Source organism: Megascapheus bottae, chromosome X, assembly GCF_031878675.1.
Source record: "Megascapheus bottae isolate mThoBot1 chromosome X, mThoBot2.hap1, whole genome shotgun sequence".
Lineage (NCBI taxonomy): Eukaryota > Metazoa > Chordata > Mammalia > Rodentia > Geomyidae > Megascapheus > Megascapheus bottae.
Window position 1 is genome coordinate 32300702 of NC_143547.1, and position 12206 is coordinate 32312907.

At 45.0% G+C, this 12206-nt stretch overlaps 1 pseudogene; it reads left to right on the plus strand.

Annotated features, from left to right (window-relative positions):
* Window positions 1-275: 275 nt before the first annotated feature.
* On the plus strand, window positions 276-7226 carry LOC150040767 (uncharacterized; annotated as a pseudogene).
* The last annotated feature ends 4980 nt before the right edge of the window (window positions 7227-12206 follow it).

The window sequence follows — 12206 nt, forward strand, 5'->3', positions numbered from 1 at the left end:
TGACTGTCTCTTTGTGTCTGTGTGTGTGTGTATGTGTGTGTGTGTGTTTGTGTGTCTGTCTGTGGGTCTGCCTGTGTGTGTGTGTGTGTCTATGTGTCTCTCTGTGTGTCTGTATATCTGTGTGGGTGACTGTGCGACTGTATTTATAGCTATGTGTCTGTGTGTCTGTCTGTGTGTGTCTGTGTGTCTTTCGGTCTGTCTGTGTGTCTATCTGGGTGTCTGTATATCTTTGTGTCTGTGTGTGTGTCTGTATGTCTGTGTGTACATCTGTGTGTCTGTGTATGTGTCTGTGTGTGTCTGTCTGTATGTCTGTATCTGTGAATGTCTCTATTTGTGTGTTGCTCTTTATCTGCCTCTGTATATGTCTGTGTGTCTGTCTGTGTGCCTGTTTTCCTGCGCCTGGCTGTGTGTCTCTGTGTCTGTCTCTGTGTGTCTGTCTGTGTGTCTGTGTGTATCTGTGTGTGTGTCCGTGTGGGTGCCTGTGTGGCGGTGTCTGTGATTCAGTGTGTGTTTCTGTGTGCATGTCTGTGTGTCTGTTTGTTTCTGTGTGTGTCTATGTATGTGTGTCTCTCGTTGGGACTGTGTATCCGTGTGTATATCTATGTGTGTGTCAGTGTGTCTGTGTGTGTTTGTCTGTGTGTCTGAGTGTGTGTCTCTGTGTATTTCTGTGTGTCTGTGTGTTCGTGTATATGTCTGTGTGTCTGTGTGACTGTCTTTGTGTGTGTTTGTGTGTCTGTGTGTTTTGTCTGTGTGAGTTTCTCTTTTTTTCCGTGTGTGAGTGTGTCTGTCTGTGTGTCTATCTGTGTGTCTGTCTGTGTCTGTGTCTGTCTGTGTGTCTGTATATCTGTGTGGGTGTCTGTGCGACTGTTTCTAGCTGTGTGTCTGTCTCTATATGTGTCTGTGTCTGCCTGTGTGAGTCTCTGTGTCTGTCTGTCTGTGTGTCTATGTATGTTTCTGTGTCTGTGTGTCTCTCTGTGTCTGTACATCTTTGTGTTTTTCTGTGTGTCTTTGTTTTTGTGTGTCTGTGTGTGTGTCCATGTGTCTGTGTATCTGCATCTCCTTCTGTGTGTCTTTGTGTCTGTGTGTGTGTCTGTCATTGTGAAGGTGTGTGTGTGTGTCTGTGTGTGTCTCTGTGCCTGTGTCTTTGTCTGCGTGTCTGCATGTGTGTCTGTGTGTTTGTTTATGTGTGAGTGTGTCTGTGTGTGTGTGATCAGTGTGTCTGTGTGTGTGTCTCTGTGAATCTCTGTGTGATTGTGTGTCTGTGTGTGTTTGTGTGTATGTCTGTGTGTTTATGTGTTCATCTCTGTGTGTGTTTGTGTGTCTGTGCCTGGCTGTGTGTCTCTGTGTCTGACTGTGTGTCTGACTGTGTGTCTGTCTGTGTGTGTTTCTGTGTGTGTCTATGTGTCTATGTTTATAAGTGTGTGTCTGTGTGTCTTTCTGTCTGTCTGTGTGTCTATTAGGGTATCTGTATATCTCTGTGTCTGTGTATCTGTTTGTCCGTCGGTAACTGTCTCTCTGTTTCAATGTCTATCTGGGTGTCTGTATGTCTGTGTGTCTGTGTGTGTGTCTGTGTTTGTATGTCTGTGTGTTTGTGTGTCTGTGTGTCTCTATGTCTGTCTGTGTTTCTGGGTGTCCATCTGAGTGTCTGCATGTCTTTTTGTGTGTCTGTGTGTTTGTATATGTGTGTCTGTGTATCTGTCTGTGTGTGTCTGTGTGTCTGTTTATGTTTCAGTGTATCTGTGTCTGTCTCTGTGTGTTTGTATGAGTGTGTCTGATTTTATGTCTGTGTGAGTGTGTCTGTGTAACTATGTGTCAGTCTGTCGGTGTGTCTATGTATCAGTGTGTGTGTCTGTGTATGTGTCTGTGCATATGTCTGTATGTCTGTGTGTATGTGTCTATCTGTGTGTATCTGTCTCTTTGTCTATCTGTGTATCTGTCGGTGTATCTGTGTTTCTGTGTCTGTGTGTGTGTGTGTGTGTCTGTGTGTGTCTCTCTGTCTGTCTTTGTGTGTCTGTCTGAGGGTGTCTGTGTGTGTGTGTATCTGTGTGTGTCTGTGTATCTGTGTTTTATTCTGTGTGTCTGTGCTTGTCTCTGTGACTGTGTGACTGTGTGTGCCTATGTGTTTGTGTAGTGTCTTTCTGTGTGTCTGTCTGGGAGTATGTTTGTCAGTCTGTGTGTCTTTGTGTGTGATTGAGTTAGTGTGTCTGAGTGTCTGTGGGTGTGCGTGTTCATCTGTGTTTCTGTGTGTCTGTGTGATTGTCTGTCTGGGTGTCCATATGTGTGCTTGTCTGTGTGTCTGTGTATGTGTCTGTGTCTGGCTCCTGTGTGTGCGTGTGTCTGTGTGTGTGTCTGTGTATCTGTATGTCTCTCAATATGTCTGTGTGTCTGTGTATTTATGTGTGTGTGTGTGTTTGTGTCTGTGTGTCTCTGTGTGTGTGTCTGTGTGCCAGTGTGTCTGTGTCTGTGTGTCTGTGTGTCTGTGTGTGTGTGTCTATGTCTGTGTATCTGGCTGTGTTTCTGTCTGTGAGCCTCTTTGTGTGTCTGTGTGTGTCTATGTGTTTATATGTGTTTGTCTATGTGTCTGTCTGTGTATCTTTGTCTCTGTGTGTGTGTGTGTCTGTTTGTCTGCCTGTGTGATATTGTGTATGTCTGTGTGACCTTGTGTGTGTCGGTGTGTCTGTGTCTGTATGTCTGTGTGTCTGTGTCTGTATATCTCTCAGTGTGTCTCTGTGCTTGTCTGTGAGGTTGTGTGTTTCTATGTGTCTGTGCATCTGTCTGTGTGTGTGTGTATGTGTCTATGTGTGGGTGTGTCTGTGTCTGTGTCTCTGTGTCTTTCTGTGTATCTCTGTGTGTGTTTGTGTTTCTGTGTCTCTGTGCATGTCTGTGTGTGTCTCTGTATCTGTGTGTGTGTGTCTGTGTGTGTCTATGTGTCTTGTGTGTGGTGTTTCTGTGTCTGAGTATGTTTGTCTGTCTGTGGGTGTGTCTGAGTTCGTGTGTCTGTGTGTCTATGCTTGTTTCTGTGAGTGATAGACTGTGTTTGTGTGTGTGTGTGTGTGTGTCTGTGTCTGTGTGTGTCTGTGTCTGTGTGTCTGTCTGGGAGTCTGTCAGTCTATGTGTCTTTGTGTGTGTGTGGGTATGTGTGTGTGTGTGTGTGTGTCTGTCTGTCTGTCTGTCTGTTTCTGTGTGTCTCTGTCTGTGTGTATATCTGTGTGTCATTCGGGGTTTGTGGATGTGTTTGTATGTCTATGTATGTGTCTGTGTTTCTGTGTCTGGGTGTGTATCTGTAGGTCTGGGTGTGTCTCTGTGTCTATGTGTTGTGTCTGTGTGTCTGGGTTTTCGTCTGTGTGTTTCTGTCTGGGTGTCTGTTTGTCTGTGTATGTGTGTGTTTGTGTCTGTCTCTGTGTGTGTGCGTGTCTGCATGTGTGTGTCTGTGTATCTGTGCGTCTCTCTGTGTGAGTGTATGTGTATTTGTGTGTGTGTGTCTCTGTGTCTGTGTGTGTCTCTGTGTCTGTGTGTCTGTGTCTGTGTTTGTGGCTGTCTATATGTTTGTCTGTTTCAGTGTATCTGTGCATCTGTGTTTGATTGTGTGTCTGTCTGTGTGTCTGTGTGTGTTTGTGTTTGTGTGTGTCTCTCTGTGTGTGTCTACTTGTCTCTCTATGTGTTTATGTGTCTATCTGTGTTTGCGTGTGTCTGTGTGTCTGTTGGTGAGTCTGTGTGACTGTGTGTGTGTCTCCATCTGTCTGTGTCTGTCTGTATGTCTGTGTGTGTCGGTGTGTCTGGGTGTCTGTGTGTCATTGTGTTTGTCTGTGTCTATGTGGTGTCTGCATGTGTGTGTATATCTACCTGTCTGGGAGTCTATATGTCTGTGTGTCTATCTTTGTGTCTTTTTGTGTGTCTGTGTGTGTTTGTGTGTATGTCTGTATGTGTGTCTGCATGTCTCTCAGTGTGTCTCTGTGTATGTTTTTGTGTCTTTGTGTGTGTCTTTTTGTGTGTGTGTCTGTGGGTCTGTGTTTGGGTGCCTGTGTGTCTGTGTGCCTGTGTTTTTCTTTGTGTGTGTCTGTTTGTGTCTGTGTGTCTATCTAGGCTACTGTCTGGGTGTCTGTGCATCTATTTGCCTGTGTTTGTGTGTGTGTCTGTCTGTGTCTGTCTCTGTGTGTGTCTGTGGGTCTCTCTGTGTGTGTATCTCTGCATCTGTGTGTCTCTCTGTGTCTGCGTGTGTATGTCTGTGTTTCCTTGTGTCTGTGTGTGTCTCTGTGAGTGTCTCTGTGTGTGTGTGTGTGTGTGTGTCTGTGTCAGTGTGCCTCTGCATCTGTGTGCCTGCCTGTGTCTGTCTGTGTGTCTGTATGTCTGTGTGTCTATGTGTCTGTCTGTGTATCTGTGTGTCTGTATGTGAGTCTTTGTGAAAGTTTGTGTATCTCTGTCTGTGTCTGTGTGTGTGGGTGTCTGTGTCCGTGTGTCTGGTGTCTGAGTGTGTGTCTGGGTGTCTGTCTGTGTGTCTGTGTGCTTGTCTGTGTGTCTTTCTGGGAGTTTTTGTGTTTTGTGTCTGTCTGTGTTTGTTTCTGTGTCTGTGTAGCTGTGTGTGTTTGTGTGTGTGTCTGTGTCTGTCTATGTATCTGTATGTGTGTCAGTATGGGTGTCTGTGTGTGTGTCTGTGTGTTTGTCTGCATGTTGTGTGCGTATAGGCTTGTCTCTGTGTCTCTCTGTGTGTCTTTTTGTCTGTTTGTGTGTCTGTGTGTGTGCCTCTGTGTCTGTCTGTGTGTATGTGTCTGTGTGTCTCAGTGTCTGAGTTTCAGTCTGTGTCTCTCTGTGTCTGGTTGGATGTCTGTCTCTTTGTGTGTCTCTGTGTATGTGTGTCTGTGTGCCTATGTATCTCTGTGTGTGTGTATCTGTGCCTCTCTGTGTTTGGGTGACTGTGTTTCTTTGTGTCTCTGTGTGTGTGTGTGTGTGTGTGTGTGTGTATGTCTCTGTGCATGTCTGTCTGTCTGACTGCCTGTGTGTCTGTATGTCGGTGTGTGTGTCTGTGTGTGTCTGTATGTCAGAGTGTGTGTGTGTGTGTCTGTGTTTTGTGTGTGTGTGTCTGTGTATCTGTCTATGTGTGTGTCTGTGTGTCTGTCTCTGTGTGTGTGTCTGCGTGTGTGTCTGCTTGTGTGTCTTTGTGTGTGTCTATGTGTCTGTCTGTGTGTGTCTGTTTTTCTGTTAGTCTCTGTTTGTGTCTGTGTGTCTGTCTGTGGATGTCTGTGTGTGTATGCGTGTGTGTTTGTGTGTCTGTGTGTGTGTCTTTGTGTCTGTCTAAATGTGTATCTGTGTGTTTCTGTGTCTTTTTGTCTGTCTATTTGTGTGTCTTTGTGTCTCTGTGTCGCTGTCTGTGTGTCTGAGTTTGTGTTTGTGTGTCACTATGTATGGCTGTGTGTCTGTCTCTGTCTGTGTTTCTGTCTGTGCATCTGTATGTCTATGTGTGTTTCTGTATCTCTGTGTTTTTGGGTGACTGTGTGTGTTTCTTACTGTGTCTGTGTGTCTGGGTGTGTGTTTATGTGTCTGTGTGTCTTTGTATCTGTCTCTGTGTCTCTTTATCTGTGTGTGTACGTTTGTCTGTATGTTGCTATATGTGTCTGTATGTTTGTGTGTGTCTTTTTGTCTATCTGTCTCTGTTTGTGTCTGTCTGTCTCTATGTGTGTCTGTCTGTCTGGGTGTGTGTCTATGGGTCTGTCTGTGTGTATGTTTCTGTTTCTGTGTGTCTTTTGGTGTGTGTTTCTGTGACTGTGTGTCTTTGTGTGTTTCTGTGTGTTTGTCTGTGTGTCTCTGTGTGTATTTGTCTGTGTTTATGTCTGTGTGTTTCTGTGTGTCTGCCTGTTTGTCTGTGTGTTTTCCTATGTGTATATGGGTGGGTGTGTTTGTATCTGTGTGTGCATCAGTGTGTCTGCCTGTGTCTCAGTGTATGTCTGTGTGTCTGTAGGTATGTGTCTGTTTGTCTGGGTATGTGACAGTGTGTCTGTCTGTGTCTGTGTGTTTCTGTGTATGCCTGCCTGTTTATGTCTGTGTTTCTGTGTGTGTGTCTGTGTGTTTGTGTGTCTATATGACTGTGTGTCTGTTTTTGTGTGTGTTTGTGTGCCTGTCCTTGTGTCTATCTGTGTGTCTGTGAGTCTCTATGTGTCTGCCTGAGTTTCTGTGTGTGCGTGTGTGTGTTTGTGTCTGTCTGTGTGTGTCTCTGTGTTTGTGTGTCTGTGTGTCTCTGTGTCTGTGTGTCTCTTTGTGCGTCTGTCTGTGTGTCTGTGTGTCTGTCCGTCTATCAGTGTGTCTGGCTGTTTGGCTGTGTGTCTGGGTGTCTGTCAGTGTGTTCATGTGTGTGTCTGGGTGTTTTGGGGTCTGTGTATCTCTGTGTCTGTCTATGCTTCCATGTGTGAGTCTGTGTGTCTGTGTGTGTCTTTCTGTGTGTTTGTGTGTGTGCCTGTACCTATTTCCGTCTGTGTGTCTGTCTGGTGCTTTGTTTATGTGTGTGTGCCCATGTGTGTGTCAGTGTGCATATCTGTGTGTCTTTTTGTCTGTGTCTGTGTGTCTGAGTGTGTGTCTTTTTGTCAATATGTCTGCCTGTGTGTGTCTCTGTGTGTGTGTCTCTGTGTATGTGTCCGTGTGCCTCTCTATCTGAGTGTATATCTCTGTGTCTGTCTGTGTGTCTGTGTGTGTGCCTGTCTGACTCTCTTTGTGTCTGTGTGTCTGTCTGTGTTTCTGTGTGTATCTGTATGTCTGTGTCTCTTTGTGTCTAGGTGACTATGTGTGTGCCTTTCTGTCTGTGTGTGTCTCTGTGTGTCTCTGTATGTCTTTCTGTGTGTGTTTGTATGTCTGTGTGTCTGTGCGTGTGTCCTTGTGTATGTCTGTGTCTATATGTCAGTGTGTGTGTCTGTGTGTCAATGTGTGTGTATGTTTGTCGGTGTGTGTGTCTGTTTGTCTGTGTGTATCTGTCCATGTGTGTGTGTTTGTGTGTGTGTGTGTGTGTCTTTGTGCCTGTCTATGGGTCTGTCTGTGTGTGTGTGTCTATGTGTCTCTCTGTGTTTCTGTGTGTGTCATGACTGTGTCATGAGTGTGTGCTATTGTCATGGTTTGAATGTTGGTTTATGGTGTAGTTTTCCATGCAGTTTGCATCCACACATCTCCCCATCATCATGAACCGAGTTTCAGTGCGATTTCTTGGAATTGTTCCATTTGTATCCTTACCAAAGTGTTATGACTGATTGTTTGCATGACCTTATGAGTGACAGATGGATATGTGGGGGTTTTTTTGTTAGCCAGATTTCTGTGAGCTTGTCAAGGTGTGTCTTGAACTGTCCATCTTCCATATGTGTGATGAGATGTGTGAACTCCAGGACACTCTTTATTTGATTGTTGTTCAATCTTTCTTTACACACTCATTCTTGTGCGTTGTATTTAAACATTTACATATGTACAGTTATAGAATATCTGTTTCTCTGTGGCTCTTTCTTGTTTCAAATTATTACTTAAGAATATATTTGTCCTTGGATGTCCTGAAGTATCCTACCAGCCTGCCTTTTCTAGTTGTTCGATTGTTGGTGTCTGCTGTATTTTTCCACCCAATTTGCATCCACACATCTCTTCATCCTCAGGAACTGTGTTTCACTATGATTTTTTTTATAATTTTTCCAATTTATTTCTTACTTGCAGTTTTTCATTCATTTTTGTTTTATTTATTTTTAAGCTCTCTAATTTGTGACGATTTATTATAGGAGGGCTCATTTAGAACAGAGATACATATTAGTACTGCAGTGTGATTTACATTCTTACAGACTCATGATTATTACTACATAAATATAGGTCTACAGTAATGAAATATATTCGTTGAATGACTACTGGTTTCTAAGACAATGGTAAATTTGAATGTATTCTTTATTTTGGAAGACTTCTAAATTTGGGAGTGAGGGCATGGGTGACAGTGACCTCAAAGTACTGCACTCTACACCTGACCTGTGGAACTGTCACCCTTCTACACAGCACTTTTTGGTTACAATAAAAATGTTAAAAGCAAATTTCTGTGAATTTTGAAAGATCTAGTGATCATTACTTCCCATGGAGTGAAGTGAAAGCTGAAGAGAAATTAGAGAATTCCTTAAAATCTGTGAATGCTTGTCTAGCATGTAGTAGGTCACATAACTGCAAAGAAAAGGACATGGAAAGACCTGATGTGGCTTCACTAATCTGTTCTTCCAGAATGGGAAACGAATCACAGCCTTGTCTAGCCAGTCCATCACTGCTGCAGGCCTCTGGGTTTCGGCATCTGTTTTGTACTAGGTTCATGTTTCAACTATGTTTTTTTTTTCTTTACCAGCCCTGGGGCTTGAACTCAGAGACTGTGAACTGTTCTTGGACACTTCGTGCTTATGCCTAGTGCTCTGCCACTTGAAACATAGCACCACGCCTGGCTGAAGAATCGAACCCACTGCATGCTAGGAGAGCACTCTACCACTAGGCCACACTTCCAGGCTTCATTTTGTAAAAAACATATTGTCAAGAAAAAGAAGGAAGATGGCGCCGAGACAATAGGGACGCTGCCTAGCTCTCTCTGGCAAAAAGAGAGAACCAGGGAGTCCCACGAGCCAACTACCTAAAGAAATCCACAACAACAAACTCAAAAGGCAACGGAGAAGGACTGAAACTGGAAAAGAAATCCAGATAAAGCTCACATCCAACTTTCTCAAAGAATTCGGAACGTGAAGACCCCTAACCCACCTCTCCCCACTGGATCCAAGCCGCGAAAGCCGCGGAAAGCTGCGAAAAGCGGCAGCTGGCGCCGGATCAAGCCGCGAAAAGCAGCTTGAGCGGGTGCCGGCTCCACGCTGGGAAAGCGGTGGCAGGCGCTGGCTCTAATTCATGAAAAGCAGCGGCAGTGGAGGGCCCCAGGCTGGGAGCCCAACGGCTGCAGAAACCAGCACAGAACCGGGCCAGCGAATGGCGGAAGCAGCGGAGCCCAGATGTGGAACCAGAACAGCAAGCAGCGAAACCCAGATGCAGAACACAGGTGGCGGTGGAGACCCGAGGGGAGTGAAAGACTCCCCACCACCGTGGAGCACCCGCAGACGGACGCAGAGGCGTGAGTAATACAGCGCATCCCCAAACACATCGGGAAAGCAGAGCGGGTGCCAAGCAATAGAACTTAACTCAGACCCCAACACCCCGCCGAAGAAAGACTGACGGGAGCAGGGGGGCAAGGAATTTAGATCCTGTCCATTCCCTCAACAGCCCCCTCGCTCAGGCCATTGACTGGAGATTGACAGGCGGGCTACCCATAAGACCCAGCACCCCACCAAGGGAGGCGGGGCTGTCCCAACTCCCACCCGCGCAACGGGCTCAACCCCCAGCCCTCTGGCTGGAGACTGACAAGCGGGCGGACCCTAAGACTCAGCCCCCCACCAGGGGAGGCGGAGTTGTCCCAGCTCCCACCCGCCCACCAGGCTCCTCTCCCAGGCCACTCCATCTGGAGAGTGGACGGCGTTGGGACCCTGCCTTACAACAGTGGGTAGGGGGTGCGGGAAAATAGGAGCCAGCATCTGCCCCCCCTCAATTCCTGAGCGGGGCATCCTCCAGCTGGGAATCCTGAGCAAGACACCACCGAGGGGCCCCCACAGTCACAGACTCTGACAAAGCAGTGGAAACACAGCAGGGATCTGAAGGGCCGACCAGCAGCCAAGCTCCCCTTCTGAGAACCAAAAAGGCACAGCTCCGCCCTTGGAGCCCACGTCCCAAGCTGGGCCCCGCCCCTGGGAACAGAGGTGTCTCCTGCTGGTCCTGCTGAGAGCCCCTGAAACTCTCAATCCCCAGACCCTTGGCTTGGGGCCGCCCCTGGAAGCAGCACAGGAGAACGTCCGCCAACCGCGCTCAGACAGAAGCTCGCAGGGCCATCCCATGGTCCACTGTGAGGCCACTGGTTGGGCTAAGAGCTAGTCGTGCAGCAACACATAAGTTTTATTCTAATACTTTCCAAACTTTGTACTCAAATACGCTACCTAATTACCCCCTGACCTCTCTCATTCGATTTTTCTATCTCTGGACCTCTGCTCATCTTTCAACCCTTATACTGCATGAATCTACACTTGATAGCTGTTGAGCAACACTGTATATCTAGGTGTTTAATTATTCTCTAGGCTCAGAGGGACTTAAAGACAATAGAGATTGGATTGAGAGGCTTATTGTTTTGGGTATAAATCGCTCATCAGTGGATTATTAGACTGGTCGGTAACTGCACAAAAAGACAGTGATAACACCAATCAAAACTTGTGAACATCTAGAGTCTGCCAGCTACAGAGGTCTAGGTTGGTTATATCTGAAAAACTATAATCGTGTTTAGTATTAATCTTGCTCCCATTTTCAAATGGGCAGAACAAGAAACTCCAGAAAAATGTCAAATCAAGAAACAACATCCCCCACCCCCCCTCACCCAATGTAAACAGCCAATGGAACAGTCACTGGCAAACCTAGAGGAGAGTCTTCCAAGTGCTGTACAAATGCAATTGATAAACATCATTAATGAAAAATGTGAAAATATAAAGAAAGAGATAAGGGAGGAAGCCAGAGCTGAACAAGAGGAAACCATAAACAAGGTGATAAGTGAAAAAGAAGAAGCCATAAAGGAGGCCATAATAAAGGCTGTTCAAAGAAAGATGGATGAATTCATAGAATCCACAAATAAAAAGGTGACCGAACTCCAGCAAATGTTCAAAGAAAATAAAGCTACTGAGCTAACCACTCAAATGGAAATCAAGGAGCTAAAGAAATCCATACATGATCTAAAAGAAGAGATGCAAGGCATCAAAAATGAGCAATTAGAACCAAGGGAGATGAAAAATAAAGTAGATAGCTTTGATAGCAGGTTAGACAATGCAGAGGAGAGAATTTCCAGGGCTGAAGATAATTTAGTTATTATAGAGAAAGAACAGAAAATGAGTCAAACCAAATCTAGGAAAAATGAGAGAGTGCTTCAGGAGGTCCAAGATACAATTAGGAAGCCTAATTTAAGGCTAATTGGTATTGAGGAGGGCATGGAGAAAGAGGTCAATGGTATTGGAAATATACTTCAGGGAATCATCTCAGAGAATTTCCCAAATATCCAGAAGGGCAGGCCCATCCAGATACAAGAAGCTTTTAGAACCCCAAACAGACCTGACCAGAAAAGAACATCCCACCGCCACATCGTAATCCTAACTGGATCAGTAGAAACCAAAAAAAGGATCCTAAAGGCAGCCAGGGAAAAGGGTTCAGTAACGTATAAAGGAAAACCAATCAGAATAACCCCAGATTTCTCAGCAGAGACCATGCAAGCAAGAAGTGACTGGAAGCATATATGTCAGGCCCTTAAGTCAAATAACTACCAACCAGGAATACTGTACCCAGCTAAGCTCTCATTCATAACTGAGGGAACAATAAAAACATTCCATTCCAGGGAAAAGCTGCAACAATATGTCGCAACAAAACCAACACTACAGAGAATTCTCAAAGATGTTCTATACATAGAAAACCAAAATAAATACAATATAGGGAAAGAAATGGCACCTAAACAGCATACCATCTAAAGACCACAAGAACTGTCAAGACACAGGCCCAAATAAAAGCTTTTAAACATGGTAGGAACTAATAAATATCTCTCAATCCTAACTCTCACTATCAATGGACTTAACTCTCCAATTAAATGGCATAGGCTGTCTAGTTGGATCAAAAAGCAAGAGCCATCGTTCTGCTGTCTTCAAGAGACACATCTTACCCAAAAAACCAATCATCTTTTGAAAGTGAGAGGTTGGAATAAACTCTATCAAGCTAACTGCCCCCATAAACAGGCTGGAGTTGCCATCCTCATATCAGATAAAATAGAATTCAAACTAAAATTAGTAAGAAAAGACAAAGAAGATTACTACATACTACTAAAGGGATCTTTCCTCCAGGAAGACATAACGATCCTAAATATTTACACACCCAATCCCGGAGCTCCGAACTTCATCAAGCAAACTTTACTTACACTGAAACTATGCATAGATCGAAATACAGTGATTGTCGGTGACTTTAACACACCAGTTTCACCTATGGACAGATCAACAAGGCAAAAACTCAACAGAGAAACCTTAGAACTGAACAACTATATAGACCAACTAGATCTAACAGACATCTGCAGAATATTCCACCCAGCAACAACACAATATACGTTTTTCTCA